The sequence below is a fragment of the Cydia amplana genome, chromosome 12 (assembly GCF_948474715.1).
Source record: "Cydia amplana chromosome 12, ilCydAmpl1.1, whole genome shotgun sequence".
Taxonomy (NCBI): domain Eukaryota; kingdom Metazoa; phylum Arthropoda; class Insecta; order Lepidoptera; family Tortricidae; genus Cydia; species Cydia amplana.
The window spans coordinates 3,052,852-3,077,821 of record NC_086080.1 but is presented as its reverse complement, the minus strand read 5'-3'; the positions used below and the strand labels follow the sequence as shown (position 1 = coordinate 3,077,821).

At 36.3% G+C, this 24,970-nt stretch overlaps 1 long non-coding RNA gene across 2 annotated transcripts in view; it reads left to right on the top strand.

Annotated features, from left to right (window-relative positions):
• Positions 1-6,457: 6,457 nt before the first annotated feature.
• The window catches only part of LOC134652873 (uncharacterized), a 257,199-nt gene continuing 238,686 nt past the window's right edge, over positions 6,458-24,970 (top strand). For both annotated transcript variants that reach the window (XR_010097222.1, XR_010097223.1), the window contains exon 1: positions 6,458-6,613. This is a non-coding gene — a long non-coding RNA (uncharacterized LOC134652873). The remainder of the gene's footprint in view (positions 6,614-24,970) is intronic.

The window sequence follows — 24,970 nt, the reverse complement described above, 5'->3', positions numbered from 1 at the left end:
CATACATGAATTAGGTCGTGCTATAAATAATTAAACGGAAATGTTACAAGTTCACGAGTTTTATCAATCATCTTGATAATATTAATAACCACTTATGCCCTAGATGGCCTATATGGTAGAAGGACAGGGACAGACTATAGGCTTTATAAAATCTTAAATCTCCAATGAGCTAAAGTGCTTCTAAAAATAATAAGAAATAAATACATAAAAAGGGATCCCTTTATTTCACATAAAGTTTTAAGTCATAATGTATTGTTTGTCATATTATCATTCGTTCTAAAACCGAAACCGTTAACTTTTCAGGATTTTCGTAAGTTACCCTATAGATAGGTTCGGTTAGGTTTGTTTTATGGCAATCCTGAAAAGTTACGCGTTTCTAAACCGAACAAATGATGACTAACGAAAATGCGGACAAACAATACCTACATTACTTATCCGATGCAATGCAACGGAGCCACGCCGTTTTGTCGACTAAATAACTAGTGTTTAGTTTTAATTTAAGTTTATAAAATACATAATTATGTATGTTAGTCTGTAAGGTATTTGTAATATGGGCCTTGTTGCCAGATTTAAATTTCTAAATAAAATAAATAAATAAATTATGACATAAAACTTTTTGGGAAACAATAGAGACCCATAAAAAGAATACACGAGAAGATAATAATATTTAAATTTTTTGGCTTCCCATTCTAAGGCAGGTTTGCCAGGCTGTCTAGCATGAGTTGGGTTCTAGCGCGCAACTCCATACTTGAAGTCGCGCCAAATGTATGGAGTCGCGCACGAGAACGCAACTCATGCTAGACCGCCAGGTGATAAAACGACTCCAAAAGGAAGCCCAATATTGATTCTACTCAAAAGGTAATCCACAAAGAGTAGAATCCTCAACAAACACGTTATCTATTGCGTTTTTTACCGACTGACCTAAGTCAACACAGCGCTTGTAAAATGTAAATACGATGTAATGAACGCTCAAACTGGCACAGATAACGTATCTGTGAAGCGGCCGCGGCCTGTCATCGGAAGTAGTTACTTGTGCAATTCAGTTGATAAAGTTCATTGTAAGTTTAGTAATGCGCTTTTATTAAGAGAAAAGGGGACGGCCGCTTCTCCATAAAAACTGAGTCCCCATTTTCCTCTCTGGGGCTGTTCATAAATTACGTCATCTATTTTTGACCCCCCCCCCCTAAAATCATCCAAAAATCATGCTTCGAATGACCCCGTTTCCTCCTACTTCATGCTACCAGCATCATCCGATGTCCAGATCCCCCTCCCCCCCAATTTGAAATGACGTAATTTATGATAGCCCCTCTAGATATTGACATTATGGAAAATATTTTTACATCATTTGATGTAAGTATATCAAACCGTTCTTGCGTGAGTCCCACTCGCACTTGGTCGGTTTTTAACAAGCTTTTATTACTGGAATTATTCTAATTTGCGTCTTTTGACACATTATGACTGACGTATATAGAGATGTAACTAACCCTAGACTGAGGTATCGAATTGTGACGTTTAATTAATTTTTATTTGAGATTTAAATAAAGCTAGAATTATATGGTTAATAAATAATAATAAGACGATATAATAAATTTAATAATCATTTGTTATAAATATCGAATAACTATTGTAATATGAATGATTTATAACAACATTTACCTAGATTTAATAATGATTAAAAAGTTGACGTGTAAAATGTATATTTTATGAATAAAACATTAAATTGATTTGAACTGTCGCGACCTAAAATGAAAAATTTATATCGATTTACTTAGACGACTACCGATTCATAACGATTCATAACGGTGGTGTCCGGCCAACCCTAAATTAAAAAAAAAACCGGCCAAGTGCGAGTCGGACTCGCGCACGGAGGGTTCCGCACCATCAACAAAAAATAGAGCAAAACAAGCAAAAAAACGGTCACCCATCCAAGTACTGACCCCGCCCGACGTTGCTTAACTTCGGTCAAAAATCACGTTTGTTGTATGGGAGCCCCACTTAAATCTTTATTTTATTCTGTTTTTAGTATTTGTTGTTATAGCGGCAACAGAAATACATCATCTGTGAAAATTTCAACTGTCTAGCTATCACGGTTCGTGAGATACAGCCTGGTGACAGACGGACGGACGGACGGACGGACGGACGGACGGACGGACGGTCGGACGGACGGTCGGACGGACGGACAGCGGAGTCTTAGTAATAGGGTCCCGTTTTTACCCTTTGGGTACGGAACCCTAAAAAGACGTAAAATGTAAACGTTCGCAGTGCAATTATCTTCCTTTATAATTTCGATGTGCAAGATATTTTACGTTCTATTGCTGTTGTCAGCTGAATCTTGCAAGTTAAAATTCACTTCCCGGTTTCCGATTCAGCTCAAAATATTGCATACACATGTAAGTCGGGTGACAATGCAATATTATGGTACCATCGAGCTGATCTGACGATGGAGACAAGAGGTGGCCATATGAACTCTGTGATGAAACAACGCAACCTAATTATGTTGGGGGTTTTTAGAATTGTCTCGATGTGTATTAGTTGTCTGTCGTAAGAAAAGTACAGTCAGCGATAAAAGCTTGTACCTAAAATGAAATTTTTGCCAAAAACTTATTATAAGTACAGAATAGGAAACACTGCGCAAACAAAACAACTTATCCTGAACAAATAAAACCGAATATAAAATAAACCATAATTTAACATAAACAAATCGCACGACACAGATGCAAGCCAGCGATAAGGGCGGTGCCCATTTGATAACGTAGCAAATGCATTGCTAAACACGATAGCACCAAAATGCACCTAACACGGTTGTGATAAAGTTCAAAATACTACACCCAAGCCTTTATCTAGCACTAGCACATGTTGGTCATATTGGCGTGCAAGTAATTGTGTCCGTTTGATAACTACCGCGGTCTTCGTATGCAGTCTAAAAGATATACATGTCAAGCCAATTGGTTGAATTAGCCAGTTAATTAGTCGCCTAAGCTATTCATTAAACTCCGGCATCCAATTTGGTGCCTAGGCCGATAGTTGACCTAGAATTACTCGATATCGAGACGCAGCTTCACAATATCATGCGCAACATAGAATAGAATTCCCTTATCTATATGTAAGGTTACCTCTTCCTTCTCCGAATTACTGGACGTTTAACAACTTTGCGTATTGAAAGTCAGCCCTTTGAAAACAACTGGTTCACTCAGTCAAGTGATTTAAATGTAATTTTAAATGTAACCTAAAAAACTTATGGCTATATTGATATGGCTGCGATATATATATTTAGACCTTATGTGAAAGGGCGATACATGCATGTATACATATTTTTGACACGTACGTTATGCTGCAGTGATGTCACCGTAATTGATTTGAGCAACGCTTTAGATACGCATGGTTTGATGACAGTTACGAAAGGAAGGGAGTGGAAATTAGATTACGAATACGATGAAATTGTACATAATTGCCGACCGGATTGTAAGAAATTGGCTGACGAGGTTTGTCGAAGCCTCAAAACGGACCGAGTCAGGCAATCTGTGTGAACTGTGAATAGACAAATTTAAAATGTATTTTTACCACACACGCATTGCTTACTGTGCGTGATTTTCTGGTAGCCGTTTAGAACTTTAAATTATACAGAGTGTATCATGCATAATTCTCAAAATTGTCTTCAGTCCTCGCCGGGAGTTGTATAAGCTATTGCGGCTAATATTGGTACTTACCCGGCGTTGCATGCAGACTATTACAGACTACACTACAAATTAACTTATCAAGACAGAAGACACTATCTGCTTGTTGTGGCAACTCTCTCAGGGATAGTTGGTTGCTTCTAAATTGGCTGCTTTAGATAGTTTGAAAATAGAATAGAAGTGTACCTACCGCGATAGTTACTCATGAAATAAAACGATTAAAACGGATTATATCGCGTACCTATATTGAATTTATACTACATCCCGACGTTTCGAACCATTTACAGCATTCGTGGTCAACAACGGGAGAATAGAAGTGCATAAGACACACAAAAAAGCTACACTTTATTGTGTTTTTCATTCTAAATAAACTTCAAGGCGATTGTTGATTATGCTGAGATATATTAAAGATGCCTTAGGTATCGTGGGTGAAGTGAAAAGTAAACTTGCACATATAATGGTTCTTTTACACTAAGTGGTGATCAAAACGGCGCAGTTAACTGGCAACCAAAAATCCTGTTTTGAACAACTGTATTGGTCTTAAAGAATTCGATAACTGCCAGTATTTTTTGGCATGTTTTCAGCGATACGTACAGCTTAAAGAAAAATATTGATTAAAGATAGAGGCAGACAACAAGCTGTCTTATCGCTATAGAGCGATCTTTTCCAGACAACCATGGGTAGCGGAAGGAAACAAAGCTTTTAATCATAAAGAGTAGGTGTGAAAGAGTAAATTGAATAGGCCACTCTCAAAAAATTATGTTTTATAGAATGTAGTCTAGTAACTTGGACACTATTAATATAAAGAGCAATACGTATCAGCATAACATATTATTCACAAGTCACAACATATAGGTATTTAAAAAAGACCACCTACAAAATTAGACGAACGCGAGACAAACGTGAGGGAAATCCCGAACGGCACTTGCCTTTTGCCCACGAATATTGATCGGCAGGTCCGCTGCGTAGGCAAATTTAGATACTAATTTGAGTGGCTTAGCGGTATTGGGTTTTACTTTGAACGCTGTTGTTTGGGGTGAAGTATTTTGGCATTTCATTTACAGTGAGCTGCAATAGTTATTTGTACAACAACAAGAGATCAAAGTTTGATATTTCTTCGAGTGCTTATTTTGAGTCCCGTGCAAGCGAAAGATTCTATACTAGATAGAATCTAATTTAGAATCTTGAGCGTAGTAAGGGACTCAAAAGCGCACGAGATGTAAATAACTTTGATCTCGTGTAGTTCACAAAACTTTTTACCTCAGCAGTGAGAACATATTAGAAAACCCGAAAAATGTATTCCTTCTTCATCACTTACCTATGCACTCATGTTTTTTTAAGATATACCAACAATTAAGTTTTCACCTCAGCAGCTCGAACAAGGGTACTTTGCTACTTAAAAACAGTGCGCAAAATCGCATTTTGCTCATTTTGTCTCACTCAGTGAGCAAAATATGATTTTGCTCACTGTTTTTAAGTAGCAAAGTACCCTTGTTCGAGCTGCTGAGGTGAAAAAATACACAACTACATACCCACTTTATGAATGAATTCCATTCATAAAGTGGGTATGAATGAATTCCATTCATAAAGTGGGTATGTAACAAATTGTGAAATAATATTTTCAATAATGGTAATTTCCAGAGAGGAAAATGAGGCGATTTCGCGCATGTCCTCCACTTTCGTCTTAAGTCCGTTTCATTGGCAGAATGAGCTCACCGGAGCTAAGCGATAATGGTTTATTTATACTATATAAACCACATAGTTAACGCCAATCGAAATTTAAATAATGACGTAATCTAATCCTATATCTATGTACTAAAACACTAAAACAAAACGTATTATTTTCTAAATATCACCCTTTAGCTGACACACGAGCGCAAGAGTTTGTTTAAACTTTGGTCTGGAACTATAATAAATAATAATATGCCTCAGTAAAAAAATGTTGACGTATTTTTGGGCCACCTGTATAAGTTTAAATGCACGTATGCGATGCGCCAGATAAGCAAATAATTACTAATGGCGTTATTCATAAACTGCTGCTAACTTAATCAGTTGATGATCGTCGTTTGTCCCTATCTGTCGTTAATACCATAGAGAGGGACAAACGACGACCATCAACTGATTAACTTAGCAGACGTTTATGAATAACGCCGTATGTAGGTATATAATTTCCGATATAACCAGTGACACGTGAGTGACACAAACGATCACTAACAGCCATATTCGAACTTTAAGATAAGTAGGTACTTACGTCAAATATTGTATAATATAATATATAGGTACTTATAGAAACGATATGGATCGGATATGATATATTATGTCAGTTAAAAGTGTTAAAACCAAAATATTACTTTGCTAATCCGCGAAAACACTTCTTATTTTCTTCGCTTTTTCTTCTTCTTTAGAAGATTTCTTTTCGCGGATTAGCAAAGTAATATTTTGGTTTTAATTAATATGGATTTCCGCAAAGTGACGCCTCATTCTATTCATTATTCGGAATTTCGGATATGTCAGTGTCAATGAACAAGTGTCAAAAGTGACGTTTTTGTTTGAAGAAACGTCACTTTTGACACTGACATTTCACCTATATCGTTTCTATATTTAATATTTAACGTAGGTAAGTATCTTAAAGTTCGAATATGGCTGTAAGCCCATGTAAACCAGACCTTAACCCGCAGGCTCGCGAATTTTATCAAAACGGAAGCTCACCCGCGCCGCGCATCCATCCTCCAATGGCCGATCTGCCTGCACTTCCCGTGAAGTCAGTCTCGCCGCGTCGCCGCTATTGAACGCACGTCGCTCGTCCCCGCGAACGCACGATCGCATTACGGAACCTGTGGATTTCTAGATATTCTAGTGAAGTGCACTAACTAAACAAATAAAGTTGTTTTATTAACTACTGCTGTGTATGTGTGGATTTGGCATTTGGATTTCAAAAGGTTTGTGCGAATTTTATTAGGAATGCGAGGTCCTTGATGGGCAGGATTGTTTTAATGGCAAGATGCTATGCTTTGCACTTGAGGTTCGTTGACTTGTTTTGCTTGACCGGGGCTATTAGGTATTACACTTGGGAATGACATGGCGATAGGTTGGAAAGTTGGAATGTTAACGGCGAAATGTCGAAATTTGCATACGATTTGCATTTAAGTGATAAAAAGACTTTTTTATTACCGTTAAAACAAGCTGTCAAAGAACAATGTCAAATTACATACACGTGCAGTATCAAACGAACAACGGAGGTACAGTCAGCAGCAGAAGTTGTTAAGCGGGCGAGGTGTACAAAATGATCTTGATGCGACTTTATTGTTAAGAGAATACGAGCGTGTCAAGCTAATTTTGAGCACCTCGCCCGCCTAGCAACTTTTGCTGTTGACTGTACTTAGGTATTTCTTATTTTAACGATAACTATCCTGATTTCCGGTCGAGCGCTTTTTTAAATATTGTAATAATGTTAAAAATAATAATACTTATTTTCCAATTGTAAAAAAAAACTAGTATGTAATTACTTACGGTATTTACAATTGTAAATACTTAGTAAATTAATTATGCCTTGATTGTAGGTGTTCGAGGAAATGTAGTTCAAGTTTAGAATATGTTTAAAACCGTGAAAGCAAAAAACTAATTATACAAATGTAAAACATACTAGACTAAATTAACCATAATACCTAGTTAGTGGTTTCTTTACATAATTTAATGGGTTAAAAGCGTTTTCTTTACTCATTCACTTTGGGATTATTTGCTAACGTTTTATTAAATAGGTACCTACTAAGTACCCTACCTATACCCACTCAGAGGCAGACAGGCAGGTAGCATTAGCATTGCAAAATACCTTATTCTTCCTTGTACCTATAACTCGTATGAATTAGTGACATAGGTAATTAAAAAAGAAACCTATAACTCCCTAGGGAGGGAGTTATAGCTTTTTTTCACAAACCACAACTCCCAAGAAAACGCCTGATATTATTTTTATACGAGCCACTAAAATGTATTTATTTAAATGCCAAATAATATTAAACAAATAATACAAGGAAATGGTAACTGGAATTCGTTAAAAGATATTTCTCCTTGTACTTAAAAATGGAAAAAAATATGAGCTGTTCATGGATTAGGGAAGCCGACTGTTTTTTTGGTAGGTACCAAGGGGGTATTTATTTTTATAATTAGAATCTTATTAGACCTAGAAATTAGTAAGCATGAGGGCGGGGTTAGAGTTGCCATATAAAAAAAACGTATAATCTGACTAAAGTCCAGACTTCACCCTAAACAAGGTACTGGGCGATAATTTTTCCAAACACATTTTATCCACGATTCACCCTTACCATTAGGTACTATGATAAAGTTTAAAAGCGCCCTTATTTCAAAAACTTTCGTGGACCATTAGGGCTCATTTAGACGGCGCGCGAACTCGCATGCGATTTTAGTTACATTGCGGACCATTGAGGTTACATCAATTCAGCCGACCGATCAAATAACGCAATGTAATGAAACTCGCATGCGAGTACTCGCACCGTGTAAATGAGCCCTTAGGCTAATAACTCGCCACCGACTAATGCAGTACTACCTATACATAGGTACATAGGTAGTATAGGTACGCGACGTAAGCGTCGACGACCGCCATAAGTTCCCTTTTAATATTTAACTGTCACATACGAGGATGCTGTAGCAACAGCATAACCTTCTCTTTCATCTGCTCAACTCCAAACTTCTAGCTATCTTCTAGTGGTAAGTTGAGGGTCCTAAAAATGCCTGACACTCGCCAAGTCCCCCCGCATCCTGACAAAGGACCAGAAATCCTGACATGTCAGGGAAATCCTGACGGATGGCAACCCTGAGTGACAGCATCCTGTCAGTTCCTAAATCCGTGTATATGTACCATAACATATTATGTTTAAACACTTGTATGTGTGTATTGTACCATATTGGTATAATTATGTTACGATATGTAATCTAATCTCACATGTATGCGACATATTTAATCATTTTTGTGCTAAATCTATTGTTATGCTCTTATGCTATTAATATATTAATAATGAATAGGTACCTATAGTACTGACGCACGTATACAGGGATTTTAATCAATAATTGTAATCACTAGATTTTACTACATTCAATCTAAAGATTCCGACACAATTCGATTAACTTTTTGTTATCTAAATCTTAGTTAAAAACTAAACACGAACAACGGATAGTTAGTCTGTCAAGTGTCAATCTATTTCCGACAGTATAAAAGCGGCAAATTAAAAAAAAAATTAGGCGCCAAAGGTTATCAACATCAACCCATAGAAAATTAGAATTTTACTGAAAAAGTTGTTTGACTGGCTTTATTTAGAGTCGTTTATTTTCAGAAATTTCATGATTTCAATCATTGGCGTATATCTCAGGACTGGCCTTAGGGGCCAGTAGGTACAGCGGTGTGATACCGCTACAACGCGATTGGTTGATGAGTTCGCATGACAATGCGATTGGTCGCAACTAGTTGCTTTAGGCTGCACGATTGGCTCGAATTCGTGAGTGTCACCGCTGAACTAGTACCATTTTTAGTGCCCGTAAGGCACGTCCTGAGATATACGTCAATGATTTCAATTAAACAAAATATATTTACAAACGCGCATTTTTCAATCTCAGTTACTATTTTCAATATTTTAAATGATTTTTCTTCAGATATTTCATATAAACAAGCTTTACTAGTCAAGCTCTGAAGGCAGCAACTCAGCAATTTTTATTAAATACCAGTTATTAAATTTTTGCAAGCAGCCTGCATCCCAGCAAGGAAGTAAGGTATTTAATTAGCACGTACTGGGCTGTGGTAGGGTTCAAATGTACTTGTAGTTAACTATTGTACAAAACAGTGTAAGGTATTTGACTTAGCGGGCTCCTATAGTTCGTTTTTTAGGGTTCCGTAGCCAAATGGCAAAAAACGGAACCCTTGTGGATTCGTCTGTCTGTCCGTCTGTCCGTCCGTATGTCAGAGCCACTTTTTTCCGAAACTATAAGAACTATACTGTTGAAACTTGGTAAGTAGATGTATTCTGTGAACCGCATTAAGATTTTCACACAAAAATAGAAAAAAAAAACAATAAATTTTGGGGGTTCCCCATACTTAAGAATATTAAGAATAACAATAAGAATCTTTTATTTGCGATAAACATTACCAGGTACATCGGTGTTCATGCGATAGGTACAGGTATAGGTAGGTATAGGTAGGTGTACTTAGAACTGAAACTCAAAAAAAATTTTTTCATCAAACCCATACGTGCGGGGTATCTATGGATAGGTCTTCAAAAATGATTTTGAGGTTTCTAATATCATTTTTTTCTAAACTGAATAGTTTGCGCGAGAGACACTTGCAAAGTGGTAAAATGTGTCCCCCCCCCCCTGTAACATCTAAAATAAGAGAATGATAAAACTAAAAATAATATATGATGTACATTACCATGAAAACTTCCACCGAAAATTGGTTTGAACGAGATCTAGTAAGTAGTTTTTTTTTAATACGTCATAAATCCTCTAAATACGAAACCCTTCATGGGCGAGTCCGACTCGCACTTGGCCGCTTTTTAGCATTAGAAAAAGACTACGCGATTTTGACGTGTCTTTTAATTGAACAACCCTTTTTTTTATGTATCAGAAACTATTACTTATGAAAGTAAAAGAATGTATAATATACTCGTAATCGTATATGATTCATAATTGTTACACATTAGCCGTGACTTATTTTTCACGTCAAAATTGTTTACCATATTTCTAATGCTAAAAAAACGAACTATATCCTATAGCCTAGTAGCCTTGCCCTTGCTTACGAAGCTTTTGGTCCTGGGTTCGAATCCTAGTAAGTGCAAATTTGTGTGTTTATAACGCATAAGTATTTGTTCGTGAGTTATGAATGTTTTCAATGTACGAGTATTTATCTGTATAATTATGCATATAATATCGTCGCCTAGTAGTACCCATTAAGCTTTGCTTTGAAGTCTATGTCGATATGTAGGTATATAAGATTGTCCCCAAATATTTATTAAATAGCTATTACTTTAACTTAATTTATTAGTTATTTTCGATACAAGTGCGAAAAAGAGGAAATTCGAAACGAGTGGCGATAAATTAAAACACGACCGAAGGGAGTGTTTTAAATCGACACGAGTTGCGAATTACCTATTCGCACGTGTATCGAACAACGTTTTACAGTACATATGGCACTTTAAAGTTTCGACATACGCACGAAAAGTGCTATTTTACGCACTAGTGCGGAAAAGTAGCCCCATATGTACTGTAAATTATATTAAACATCGCTGTTCTGAATGTAATTTGATACCCACTTAAGGATAATAAATTTCGACGTCACCGTATTTGAGTCACTCCCATCCAGAGGGCCAACCGCGAACCAGGTTCGAAGTATTGCCTCTTTGTCGCACTTGTAAATTCCTACGCAAGTGTGACAGGGAGGCAACACGTCGAACGTGTTTCGCGGTAGGCCCTCCGCTCTGTTATCTGAAGGGCTTCCGCGAAAACAGAAATTCGCGAATTGCGGGGATCTTTCTCCTTTACTCCAATGAAGGACTAACTAGAGTGACAGAGAAAAATGTCCGCAATTTGCGAACTTGAATTTTCGCGGTTATAGCATTATAGTTATAGCCCTGTAGGTACAATAATGGAAATTAGTTTCTCAGAGCAAATATATTGTGTCCGCATTGTATAGCTTTAAAACTCATAACTTATTCAACACAGAACCTTCCCAATATTGATATTTGTAATTTTAAATTTAGAATCCTCCGACAAATTTATATCAAAACAGCAATATCAGCGCCATTTAAATAAATAAATAAATAAATAAATAAATATTGGGGGACATCTTACACAGATCAACCTAGCCCCAAACTAAGCAAAGCTTGTACTATGGGTGCTAGGCGACGATATACATACTTATATAGATAAATACATACTTATATACATAGAAAACATCCATGACTCCGGAACAAATATTAGTGTTCATCACACAAATAAATGCCCTTACCGGGATTCGAACCCAGGACCATCGGCTTAGCAGGCAGGGTCACTACCCACTAGGCCAGACCGGTCGTCGAATTTAGTTATTTAAAGTTGAAACTAGTCTCATTTAGAATCATATTACTGTAAAAAATATTAATTTAAGCCAGGGAACCCGCAGGAAATTAATTGGTCAAACCGTTTTGAAGATAGTTAGGAATAAGTAATTAACTTCGAAACTGGGGTAATTTTGAAAATCGATATTATTGAAGATAATTAGGAATAATTAACTTCAAAAGCGGGGTCATTTTTAAAATCGCTATTATCTATTATTAACCGCTTACTAAGGCATCTTGCTTATTTACATACTTTGATGACTGGTCTGGCCTAGAGGGTAGTGACCCTGCCTGTGAAGCCGCGGTCCTGGGTTCGAATCCCAGTAAGGGCATTTATTTGTAATGAGCACAGATATTTGTTCCTGAGTCTTGGGTGTTTCCTATGTATTTATGTAATTGTATGTTATTTATATCGTTGTCTGAGTACAACACAGTGTAAGAATGTCCTATAATATTTATTTATTTACTGTTGCTACAGTAGATAGAGTAGAGTAATTTCGAAGTTAATTTGGTAAGCCGATGTACATACATAATACAAAAAGCTATTTTAAATGATACCTACACTTAACCGTGCGTCATTATCGCAAACGTCCTTCACTGCACTAGGTACAGCTGAACCAACCGAATAATGATTAACAATTAACCGACCGCGACAAACGACAGACGAGTCAAAACGTCGCCTTGTCGCCTTGACATGTAAACGACCTCCTTGCGACATGACAACGTTGCGAGGTGCGTAAACAATGCGTGCTTAGGAATGTAAATAAAGGTTTAGAATAAGGTAAAATAGGATTTGGAAATGTTTGGGCCTCAATATCTATATACCTATTGCGTTGCGTGCTGCATTTGCTACCTACCTATACCTATAGGTACGGTTAAGGAATTTAATTTCAATACCATTGCGTACCTTGTCATCGTGACAATAGTGTCAGGTCTCTACTCTCTAGCGACTTTCATATTGATTTTCACTGTGACAAGGTACGAATAATCGGAAAAATTAATTAAACTAAAAAATGCTCAGTGTTCACAAATGAAACAACAAATTAGTTACTTAGTTCACTCGCAACCGCAAGAAAACCAACTTTAGCAAAGTTGTCGAACTAGAAATTGAAACAGGGGTAGTTTACGCTAATACCTCAACAATCAACAACCCTCCATCGATCCAATACAGGGTGCTGGAGTATTTAACCATTCTTAGTTTTTTGTTCAATTTCGTTTCAAATCGAACTTTAGTTGGTACTTTTCGAATGAAAATAGCTCTATAAAGGTTCCGTCCCACAGGCGCGTATTCCGGGCGGGGCGTGAGCGGAGCGTGAGCGTTTTATATGTAAAAGCGCCTGTGTGACGGAACCTTTAGGACCGTGTGCGTTAGAAACTGTCATATCTTTATGATCAGAAATCGGAAACTGAAAGGAACTTAACTTTTAATAATTAGCGACCAAATATGGTGCTCTTGAGTTCCCTCTACAGTTCAGTGGGACATTTTTCATACGAAAAATAGAGTTTCCGGTGCGTCACGCTCAATCATAAAAATATAAACAAACTCATACTGAAAAGCGACGAACCGAGAGGGCTATTAAATTATGGACTTTTTTATCAACTGCATAAAACATGGTGAGGTAATGAATGATTCTCAGTGAGAAACGATAAAAATAAGTTCTAAAATAAAATGATAAATACCGAAATACGAGTATGTACCTACTGAAACGCGACGAACCGCGAGGGTTTTCTATCCTGAGTAATAAATGTTGTGGTATAAGTATTCTAAGCCAGAAGAAAAACCTTATAACGAATTTTATTTCGAAAATTAAGTTTTTTACGAATTAGGTTCAAGTTATACTGGTTGAGTTTGCCGAGAAGTGTTTTGCGAAGCTCTGAAGTGGGGGTAATTAGAAAGATGACTTGCTCGACGCTTAATACTGTTGAGCTTAACAGGTGCCGTTATACTACGGCTACCGTTGTAATTTGCCGTAAAATAGTACTCTGTGTACCTTTACTTACTTTTACATTTAAAAATAAATAGGTGTCCAACCCTTCGTTATATTTTCTCAAATATTTGGTCCTTTGTCTCCATTTCGTGAACCATATTTTTGTGTGTAGAATAGGAGGAACAATTTTTTTTGTGTGAGGTTCCTGTGCGTCACGCGCATCATCATCATCTTCCTTGCGTTGTCCCGGCTTTTCTTTGCCATGGCTCATGGGAGCCTGAAGTCCTCTTGGCAACTAATCCCAAGAATTGGCTTACTTAGGCACAAGTTTTCTGCGTCACGCACATAAAATAAAAATAATATTCATACTTAAATGCGGCACTTAGATATTTTAAGTATTGTGTATTGATATTGCCTACTGGTTGGTCTATACATTTGTTAAATTCCATGGCCATAAAGTAAGTACCTACCTACCTACTATTATTTACACAGTTTGACAACTTTTAACTTTAAGAGATGAGAAATTAATCTGGATATTTTTAACTACGTATCTGGGCAATTTCATATCAACTTGTACTTTAAAGCGCGACTTATGTTTCAGTAACGTAACGACTAAATGTCCCACTTTCGTCTCAAGCCAATTTTAAAGCCCTAATTATATAACTTCTCATAACAAAATTCAAAACACAGAATACATTAAACACGTAAAATTATGCTTGTTTTAAAACTCGCGTATTAACGTCAGCTTTGTCGTCAAGAAATTCGCTCCAAGGCAGCTGTCACATCAATTGTAGCAATTTCGCGGGCATATGGTTTTACTTTGAAAGTATCGTTCACTTTAAGCGTGCCATTAGCATAATTCTTAAACTCCCATGTCAGCTTAGCGTCTGTTTTCTGCTTACATTCGCGGTTCTATGTATGGTGCTTAGGCCCCTAAAATAGGCTGTTTTTAGTTACCGTTATTAAATATAAATTGTGTTAGAATATTTAGTTTTTCTAATAATTCTCTGGTGCTTTATTTCGTCAATGATGTGAAATAATTTTAGAAACACTTGTTGGAATGACATGAAACTTGGCATGGACGGACGCCAAATTTCTAAACAAATATGAGAACTTATACTTTAAACAAACAAAGTAGGTAATAGTTATTGTTATGTTATATGCATGCAACATCGCTTAATGAGTAATTATGCTTGCGCTGGGTTCCGCTTGTCTGAGCGCCGTGGGAGCCGGTGAATTGGCCGGTTGCGAAAGTTAATGAATAAGCGCAACATGTTTAATTGATGTCTTCTTAGTTGTTTTCACTCTTGTCCAGTTTCCTGGTCATTTCTACATGCGGGCCACAACAATTTTGGTGTTTAGTCTAGACATAGTAGTTGCCGCGCACCGCTACGGAACGGAGGCATGCACGCGCTTGCGCCACCTAGCGGTCATACTCATACTCATACTCATATTTTATTAATAATATAAATTACAGGTCAGGCTTACATGACTAATCTACATTGTAGGTAGATAAATACACAATTTTCATATTCAAACATTTGAGAAACATAATTAAATTAAATTTACAAGTCAATTATTGCAACATTATTTACTGGCATTATTATTTATATTATTTAATTATTAACATTATTTCATATTCATTTAACCACTTGTAAATATTTACAGGTCAAATATTCCTCGACACTATAAAACGGCCGCCCAATAAGCCAATTTTTGAGTTTAGCCTTGAAACTTACCAGACTAGGCGCATCAGTTATGGATGCTGGTAGGTTATTATACATATCTGTCGTAATAGACGCGTTTTGTTAGAGAGTGATGAATCTTCTGTACTATTATTTATTCTGTGGTAATACGCCGGTTTTCCTCTTTGGCACCTGTTTGTCTTCCTTGCTACGAGTAAGTATGTTAATCCTACGTGTATTTTTGTGAGTTGTTACTTTGTATGGAAAGGTAACATAGAAGTGAGGTACAGCGTACAGCCAGCAGCAGATGTTGCTAAGCGCGGTGTTCAAAATTACCTTGACGCGCTCTTATTCTCTTAACAATAAAGTCGCGTCAAGATCATTATGTTTTTGGAAGATTTCATTTAAACTCGATAGTCACGAGTCATAAAGAATCTTATCTTCACTGTGCTTCGTGTACTGTGAAACGAGTTTGCTATTTGCGGTCAGTTTTTAGTAGAAACGTGTTGTTTGTAGAAATTCATGTTATCTGCATCTTACCTCTGCGGTTTGAGGTTATGTTTCATCTTATTCGATGTTTCTTTTTCATACTAAAGTGATAAAGCAAATAGGCTTTATTAGAGGCATTCCAGAAAAAAGTCGGGTACTAGACGCAATTTTTTTAACACTTCTGATAAAGCTAAGAAGCCGATATTTGGCATTATGACGTTTGATTTTGATAACGTAAAGTGTCATTCTATGGAACTTGCTAACTATGTCAACAAAAGTCACTAGTAAATTGGCATTCAGAGACAATTTCAATATGGCGGTTTGTTTACATAGTTAGTAAGTTCCATAGAATCACACTTTAGCTGTAAATTCACCGTTACACGATACAGAGGGCCTATCCCGATCCACGTTGAACGTGTTGCCTCCCTGTCACACTTACGTACGAATTTGCAAGTGCGACAGAGAGGCAACATGTCGAACGTGGTTCGCGGTAGTCCCTCAGATTTCTGCAGGTCATTAGGTAGCTGTGCCACACGCGTCACACTCCCGACAAAGACCTTTTTGTGGAATGCTCTATCACCACGTAAACTGTAAAGGATGACTCACGTTAAACCGGGCCGACCGGGCACGCTTACCTTTCTATGACAGATGACAGCTGTGATCACGTGATGCTTTCCATAGAAAACGAAGCTCCAGCCCGGACAAGGCCCGGTCTAACGTGAGTCATCCTTAATGATAAGCGGTCACCGGAGGCTATTTGACCGATGGTTTCAATTGCCAGTTTATAACACTAGAATTACATAATTGCGATGGAAATCACTGAACTGTAAATAACAATTGATAAAAATGTGACCAAAACAAGTCCGCAGTATCAGCAGGAATTGCTACTGCTGAACAGTTTTTAGACTGACTTATAATATAGTTTGTAGCTTTCTAATAGACCCCGAAGGCTAATCCTATTGTCTATTGTTAAGAAAAACCGCTCGTGCCACGTGCCACAACCACCTGCATAAAAAATCGGTACTTCGGTTACTGAGTGCCGGCGAGTCGAACGCTACAGAACCAGTCTAAAATGTGTCATCGAGATGCGTAACAAAGGCACGTTATCGGAGAGCGCACCTACACTGGTTTTTTGAGCGTTGGACTAGCCCGCGCTCAGGTGCCAAATAGAATAATTAGGACCCTTTTTTGCAGGCAGTAGCACGTGCGGTTTTACTGAACAATAGACAATAGGATTAGCCTTCGGGGTCTATTAGAAAGCTACAAACAATACTGCAATACGTGGCTGGCAAATCTTAGTGCGTCTTGCTCTGTCTTAGTTGTTAGTATGGGATAATAAGTACCTACCTATTGAAATACATTAACGTGTGCTTTTTGTGACGTCTAATAAGGGAAGACAAGTATGTAGGTCTTGTAGGTTGAATTAAAATAAATTGTGCACTGAAACAGGTTAATAAGTCTGAGCAGTGCCTGCATTCGATGAAGGAATGTAAAAAACACGGCTCCGAAGAAAACAACCTTGACTGTACCGGTTTATTTCTGGATTTTCTGGTGATGCACGCTATAGGTATATTTCTCAATACAATTAATTTACCTACTTGATGTGGAATGTGTATTATTAATACAGAAAAATTACAAAACTATTGTCATTATATAGTTAAGTCTACATGCTGCGTATTGAAATAAGGTGTTCACATCATACACATCTCGTATCGCATGGAAAGGTGACGTATGCACTACAGTTGCCACCAGAACGTCACCTTTACAACTGAACGTGACTGAACTGACAAGCGTTTCATCATCATCATCATCTCCTAGCCGTTTTCGGCCACAGCGACTGCTATCTACCGCTGAGAGCGTCGCTGGTGCGCTCTCAGGTGACTGACATAGCCAATCATTGCAGCAAATGTGCGGCTACACTCGCTGCAGGTCAGCACCCCTGCGACGTAATTATATGTGATGGCCACAGGTGGTCTGGCCTTTAGCTCGTCACGCTTAATGTAGAGTTCTGCGTTTACCGCAAATATATTATGGCAGATTCAAACACTTTCGTATAAATATATAAGATAAAATTCAAATACACTGAAAACATCCATAACTCAAAAAAATCATGCTCTGGATACAAAAATACAGGTCCTGACCGGGATTTTTCAATTTTCATCTTTCCTATTTACTTCCTGTTTCTCCAAAAATCTTTTAAATACATAGGTCTCATCTTAGTGTACTTATACATATTATTATACCGGGATTCGAACCCAGCACCTCCAGTTTCGTAGGCACGGAAACTACCACTGATAGTCGCTATTAGTAGGTTATTCAAAGTCACGTCACGTCAGTTAAATTGACTCTAGCCTCGTAAAGTCACTATATAGTAAATTGGGATAAATTTCGTTTGCTTGATAAAGCAATGAAACAAAAGAAATGCTACTTTATTTGGTTCATGAAAGGTTCTAATTAGATTGACAACAGAGCGCACATTGTAATGCACATTGGGCTTTACGAGGAGACCTATTTTCGTACAAAACTAAACTGGTTCTGACTCATGCATTTAAATTACCAATATCGGTTAAGGCTTGTTACTGATTGATTAAAGTCTAGGCCGAACGTTGACATTTGTTCGACAGATCAATAAATACGTTGGCAACCTAACGAGCCCTTTATGTTAAAATAGTACCTATTTTATACAATCGTGATATAATGGAGAGCTTTTCAGTGCTGAGTTGCCTAAGTAAGGTTGAAAAGCTTGATTATATCACTATTGTGTACAATATTATTATTTGATTGTAAATGGGCGAGATGTGTTTTAAAGGGCTGGTGTGCATCGTATTGTATGTAAAAGTAATTATTATGTTAATATAGTACAAGAGCAGCTATGATATTACGTAAAGGTTGATTGATAAGTCTTCCATTTACTGTATAAAAAATTAAGGAAAAATGTAAATTCTACTTTTCCAAAATTACAATAAAACATTTATATTAGTCAATAGTTATTTGTACAACAAGAGATCAAAGTTTGATATTTCTTCGAGTGCTTATTTTGAGTCCCGTGCAAGCGAAAGATTCTATAGTAGATTCACGAGCGTAGCGAGTGAATCTAATTTAGAATCTTGAGCGTAGTAAGGGACTCAAAAGCGCACGAGATGTAAATAACTTTGATCTCGTGTAGTTCATAAAACTTTTCACCTCAGCAGTGAGAACATATTAAACAACCGGGAAAATGTAATCCTTCTTCATCACTTACTTATTCACTCATGTTTTCTTAAGATATACTAACAATTAAGTTTAATCACCACAATCAAACACAAAAACAAAACGTAGTAAATTTCAGTAAAATAGGTAATATGTATATAACAACGACCATCAATTGATTGACACTTCAATCGACAACTTTTTTTGTAAAAAAAAACATTGTAAGATACGGTCCGAATTGCGGATACTTATTATTTGTAAACTATAGAAGAGATTCGTAAAAGTATTATTATTTATTTTACGTGATATTCTGTGTATTTTTTGAATTCATTATTTTAATCGTACAATAGATTACGTAAAATATAGGTTTTTTATCAGTTTTTAACAAATCTTAAACTTTCATTCTCATTAAATAATTATTAAGAATTCATACTTGTATGTGTTTTGGAACGATGCATTCTGACGTTTTTCGGGGGTCTATTATAAACCGTCAATATACCGTTGAATGTCGTTTGAACTTTTTTTGTCTCTTTCTTTTTGCTAACGACGTGAAAGGGACAGAGATAATAGAATCCAAGTATTTCGAACTTGTATTAGACCCCGCATGTTGAAATGACATTTGAATATTAAGGTCACTTGAATGTCATTTTGTCTCACTCAGTGAGCAAAATGCGATTTTGCTCACTGTTTTTAAGTAGCAAAGTACCCTTGTTCGAGCTGCTGAGGTGAAAAGTATATTTCTTTGTTGTTAATCGGAATCATTATCTCTATCTATGTAGGGAATAAACACAGTGTTTTTTTGTATGGAAACTTGAGGTTCCGGTGCGTCACGCACATACCAATAGAAAAATGGGTCATTTTATTTACACATTACCTATACTTGTACTTGGTTGTATTGTATTGCATATTATCCTTTTTTTTTATTAAAATTTGTAAGTTATTTCTACTTAGAATCACAAGCTTTATCGATCCTAACTAGGAGAAAAAAAGTGGCCCAACTTTTCCATACATTTTTTATTTTTCCATTCCGTTACCGGCATACAAAATCTATGAAAAATGGTAACGGAATGGAAATAAAAATCTTGGGACACTTTTTTTCTCCTATTAGGATGCCTGATACTGATAAAAAATATTTTAATAAAAAAAAACGCCCAAATAATTAAGTTTACGCTGCGTGACAATCCGGAAAGGATAATTTAGAACATTTTTATTAACGATTCTGATAAGGAAACCCAAAAAAGTGACAAACATTTGGTAATCATTCTGTTGGTAATCATTCATCCTTTCATTTAATAACAACATTAGAGTAAATATCGCAGCTATTGAAGTTGTTTTCTTACTTTAGGTACAAATTGATAACATAAAACATTTCAAACATTACATATGGATATTATCGTTTGATCAACGACTAATCAGTGATATTATCTAAATTGCTTCGAAATGTGTTGTTATGTTTTGCTTTGATGAGGAATAAATGAGGTTAGGAGGTGAGGTTAGGAATATAGTGACATAATTTCATAGTGAAAAACCGGCCGTCTATTTTAACTCGAGGTAGTCTAGGTTCACAAAATAATAACTCACGAGATTAAATAAGTTCCCGTACCGACCCTATTAAATATTAAAAATAGATTGTATATTGTGGACGAAGCCATAAAGCGACTTACCTAGGTTTATCTAAAAAAATATATAGTACAGTCACCTGCAATAATATGTTACATAACGAAGGCCGCAAAAATATCTGACACGATCTTGCTTGTAAAGCCATAAGAGCGTGTCACATTATTTTTGCGGCCTTCGAAGAGCAACATATTATTATTTCAAGTGACTGTAATAAGTATTTTTCCAGATACAGTAGAATCCGTTTATTATGACTCCGCTTATACTGACCAACCGCTTACTATGACGTAATTACTGTGCGAAGTTTAGTTTTCATATAAAACTCTGTGACAAACCGCTTACTATGACCTAAAAATCCTATTTCCATGAAATTATGTCCGGTTATACTGACACCTTCGCTGGTTTTCGTGGCCGTCATTACACGTCTTTCCCTGCGAGGACGTTTGGTGCGTTCGTGGCGTGTAAGGTATTTATATTGCGATTCTCAGTGACAAGTTGATATTTGTTACAAGTTTAATAAAACTCATCTCTCACAAAGGAATTTGAGATTAATTTGGAAAATGTACCTACACGAAAAATGTTAACTTATTATCACTATCAGTACCAGTGACCGATTACGTGTTTCCTGCTCAGACTGGACAAGCTTGATAACGAATTTACTATTTTAGCTGAAATTATATTTTAAAATATTAATTACATATTTTCTAGATATGCCTTCTGCTTCCTTTCATATATCACTACATAGTATAAAACAAAGTCGCTTCCCTGTATGCTTAGATCTTTAAAACTACGCAACGGATTTTGATGCGCTTATTTTTTAATAGATAGAATGATTCAAGAGGAAGTTTTATGTATAATTTGTTAACCCGTACGAAGCCGGGGCGGGTCGCTAGTTTTATATATAATTTAGAGACCACCAATGTATTATCGTTTAATTGGTATCATCACTTTAAGCTTATACTCAATATTATTATTTATTGGAGCCTTTTTTGCTTTTAAATTTGGAGATGAGAGGAGAAGTGCGGCGTTCAGTCGTTTTTGAGTTTATCGCGAACATACAAACACACAAAACAAACAGACAGACGCGACGGGGACTTTGTTTTAATACTATTTCACACGGCTCGCTGCGCTGAGCGAAACTAACACTCACAATAAATGTATTTTGATTAAACGTATTATTGGAGAAAATTTTATCACGCTGATAACGCGTACTATGTATTTGATAAGAAAATCATGTTGCGATACGGTAATAGAAATACTGCTTTTTTTAGCCAATTCGCATAGAAAAGGGCTTATTTTTGTATGAGCATAGGCATTTCTTTACCTAATTGTCCTGTCCGGTTGATAACGATGAATTACGTTTATATATGTTTTTTATTTGTATCATGCGTGACGCACTGGAAACTTCTTTCTATTTCTTAGAATCAATAGAGCCAATAATTTGTTTCGCTCTTGTGATTCAGAAAACCCTAATAGAAGTAAGATCTGAGATCTTGTACTAAAAGTCATGTACTTATTGAATAAATAAATAATATAGAAGAATTGGGATTTGGGACCTAATGCTTTGTACAAAATAATGTAGATCGCCCTACACTGCCTACAGCCCTTACCATAAGCCTTACCGGTATTTGAGCACCAGCAATAGTGCAATCATACCTATTTAGTGCAATCATTTATAAACCATTACGCGTGTTTGATATTTTGATGTGCAAGCTAATTATAATCCACCCAACCAGTTTGTTACATTCGCAATCGTGCCGTAACCATCTTTATTCACAAAACATTGTGTATTCATCAATTTCGTCCTAAATTAGTTAAACTGGCCTGTAGAATTGTGTAATTACCTTGCATAAATTTAGATTAATAAGCGTTTTTTTAATATATACTTTTTAGGGTTCCGTAGCCAAATGGCAAAAAACGGAACCCTTATAGATTCGTCATGTCTGTCTGTCCGTCTGTCTGTCCGTCCGTATGTCACAGCCACTTTTCTCCGAAACTATAAGAACTATACTGTTGAAACTTGGTAAGTAGATGTATTCTGTAAACCGCATTAAGATTTTCACACAAAAATAGAAAAAAAAACAATAAATTTTTGGGGTTCCCCATACTTCGAACTGAAACTCAAAAATTTTTTTTTCATCAAACCCATACGTGTGGGGTATCTATGGATAGGTCTTCAAAAATGATATTGAGGTTCCTAATATCATTTTTTTCTAAACTGAATAGTTTGCGCGAGAGACACTTCCAAAGTGGTAAAATGTGTGTCCCCCCCCCTGTAACTTCTAAAATAAGAGAATGATAAAACTAAAAAAAATATATGATGTACATTACCATGTAAACTTCCACCGAAAATTGGTTTGAACGAGATCTAGTAAGTAGTTTTTTTTATACGTCATAAATCGCCTAAATACGGAACCCTTCATGGGCGAGTCCGACTCGCACTTGGCCGCTTTTTTTTGTAAAAAAAGGTCCTGACTTTGGTGCAGTCATTCCAGATCGTCACATTTATTATGATGTCGTTAAACCTTCAAGGTTAAAGTGAGTTTAAACGGTTAACTCCGAGTTAGTTGGTTAACCCTGGAAAGCGCTAGCGGCTCTTAACAAATATCTACCTACTTATATGACCTTTTCTTAATACCTATACCAGAATCGCAAAATCTGACAGTTGGATTTATCTGAGTTTGAAGTTTAGCGACTTAATTTTGGATGTAATTTTGTTATACAGATTATTACTGTTAGTACTCGAGTTATATTAATACCAGTTAGAGGGAAACTCACTAGATGACATTTAAATCACTAAAGAAAAACTCAATGACATTGAAGTAACAGTTTTTCGATCAGGTCACGTGTCCTTCTTACGTCTTACGGTCACGTGACACCTGTTACGAGTTTAACATTTTTTCCCCATCACAAAAATGCACAGCGCCGCTAAAGAAGTTTTCACTTCAAAAAATCTAAAATATGTGAAAAAGCTATGCGTAAACTTCGTGAATAAGTGTGTAAAGCAATTGTCGGCGCCATTGTCATCGAGTAATCACGATGGGAACCAACACTTCCGATGCCGATTACCGTGGATGCGTTACAAACTCGAAATTACACGTGTAATGGTTAACGATGCCATTTGTACATTTTGTCAATGTGAAAGTGTAATTGGTGTCAAAATCGGTGTTAAATGGGGATTTGGGATTACGGAATACAGGTTTGTTAGTATGTGATGGCCTCGGCACATTTATGAATCATATGTGTAAGCGTTCTTTATATAATAAATATTTAAAACTTGCGTTTCGAACACATATTACCTCACATTTATAGACCCGTCTATAAATGTGAGTTATTTTTTTTTTGCTTTAGACTAGAAAATAAATTTCTTTTTTGGCTTGACTCACGAAATGTATAGACTCCAAATTGTTTAGAAACCGATTTTAAACATACCATTTTCCTAATAAAAATGTTAAACTGAGAGCCTTTTATGAACATACCTAGTTATTGTGTGATAATAGCAGAATGAAGTGACCGTCTCATTCCACTGAGGTGTGAAATCGTGAAGTTGACTCTATTATGTTGTTGTCATGTCGATAAAATTCTTATTCTTATTCTTAAAAATATATTCAGCGACCCTGTTTTCAAAAAATAATAAAAATAGGAATACCTTATCTTTGTTAAGTGACATAAGCGACCATTAAATAAAACAGATGTTTTAATGTAGATAACGCCAGACGTGAAACAGCCGGCCGAAACGGGAAACTAAAATAAAACCTCTAAATTTAACTCCACAAATAAAAGCCACCTAAACACGAGTTATCTCAAAGCCATGTTGTTAATGCATTCTTTAAACTAGGGGCGATGTTCAAGAGTTGAAGTTACTTTTTAGCGTACTCTCTGCCTATAAGTATACATATCTATTTTCATACAGGTTTTACTACGTGACATTTTGTTAAGTACTAAAATATAAAACTATTTTATTTAATGTTGTACACTAACCTTTTTTTTTAAATTTTACATTTTTATGTTATTTCTACTCAGAAACGTAAGCTCATTCGATCCTAATACTCGTAGGAGAAAAAAAGTGTTCCAAGAGTTTTTTCCATTCCGTTGCCATTTTTTATAGACTTTGTTTGGCGGTAACGGAATGGAAATATTGCAAAATGTATGGACGATTTGTGACACTTTTTTCTAATATTCGGATCGGAAAAGCTCGTGATTCTGAGTAGAAATAATATTAAATTTCCCAAATTTTGGGGAAAAGGATAGCGTAGTTACAACTTGTGTACCTACTTACAACTTTAAAATAA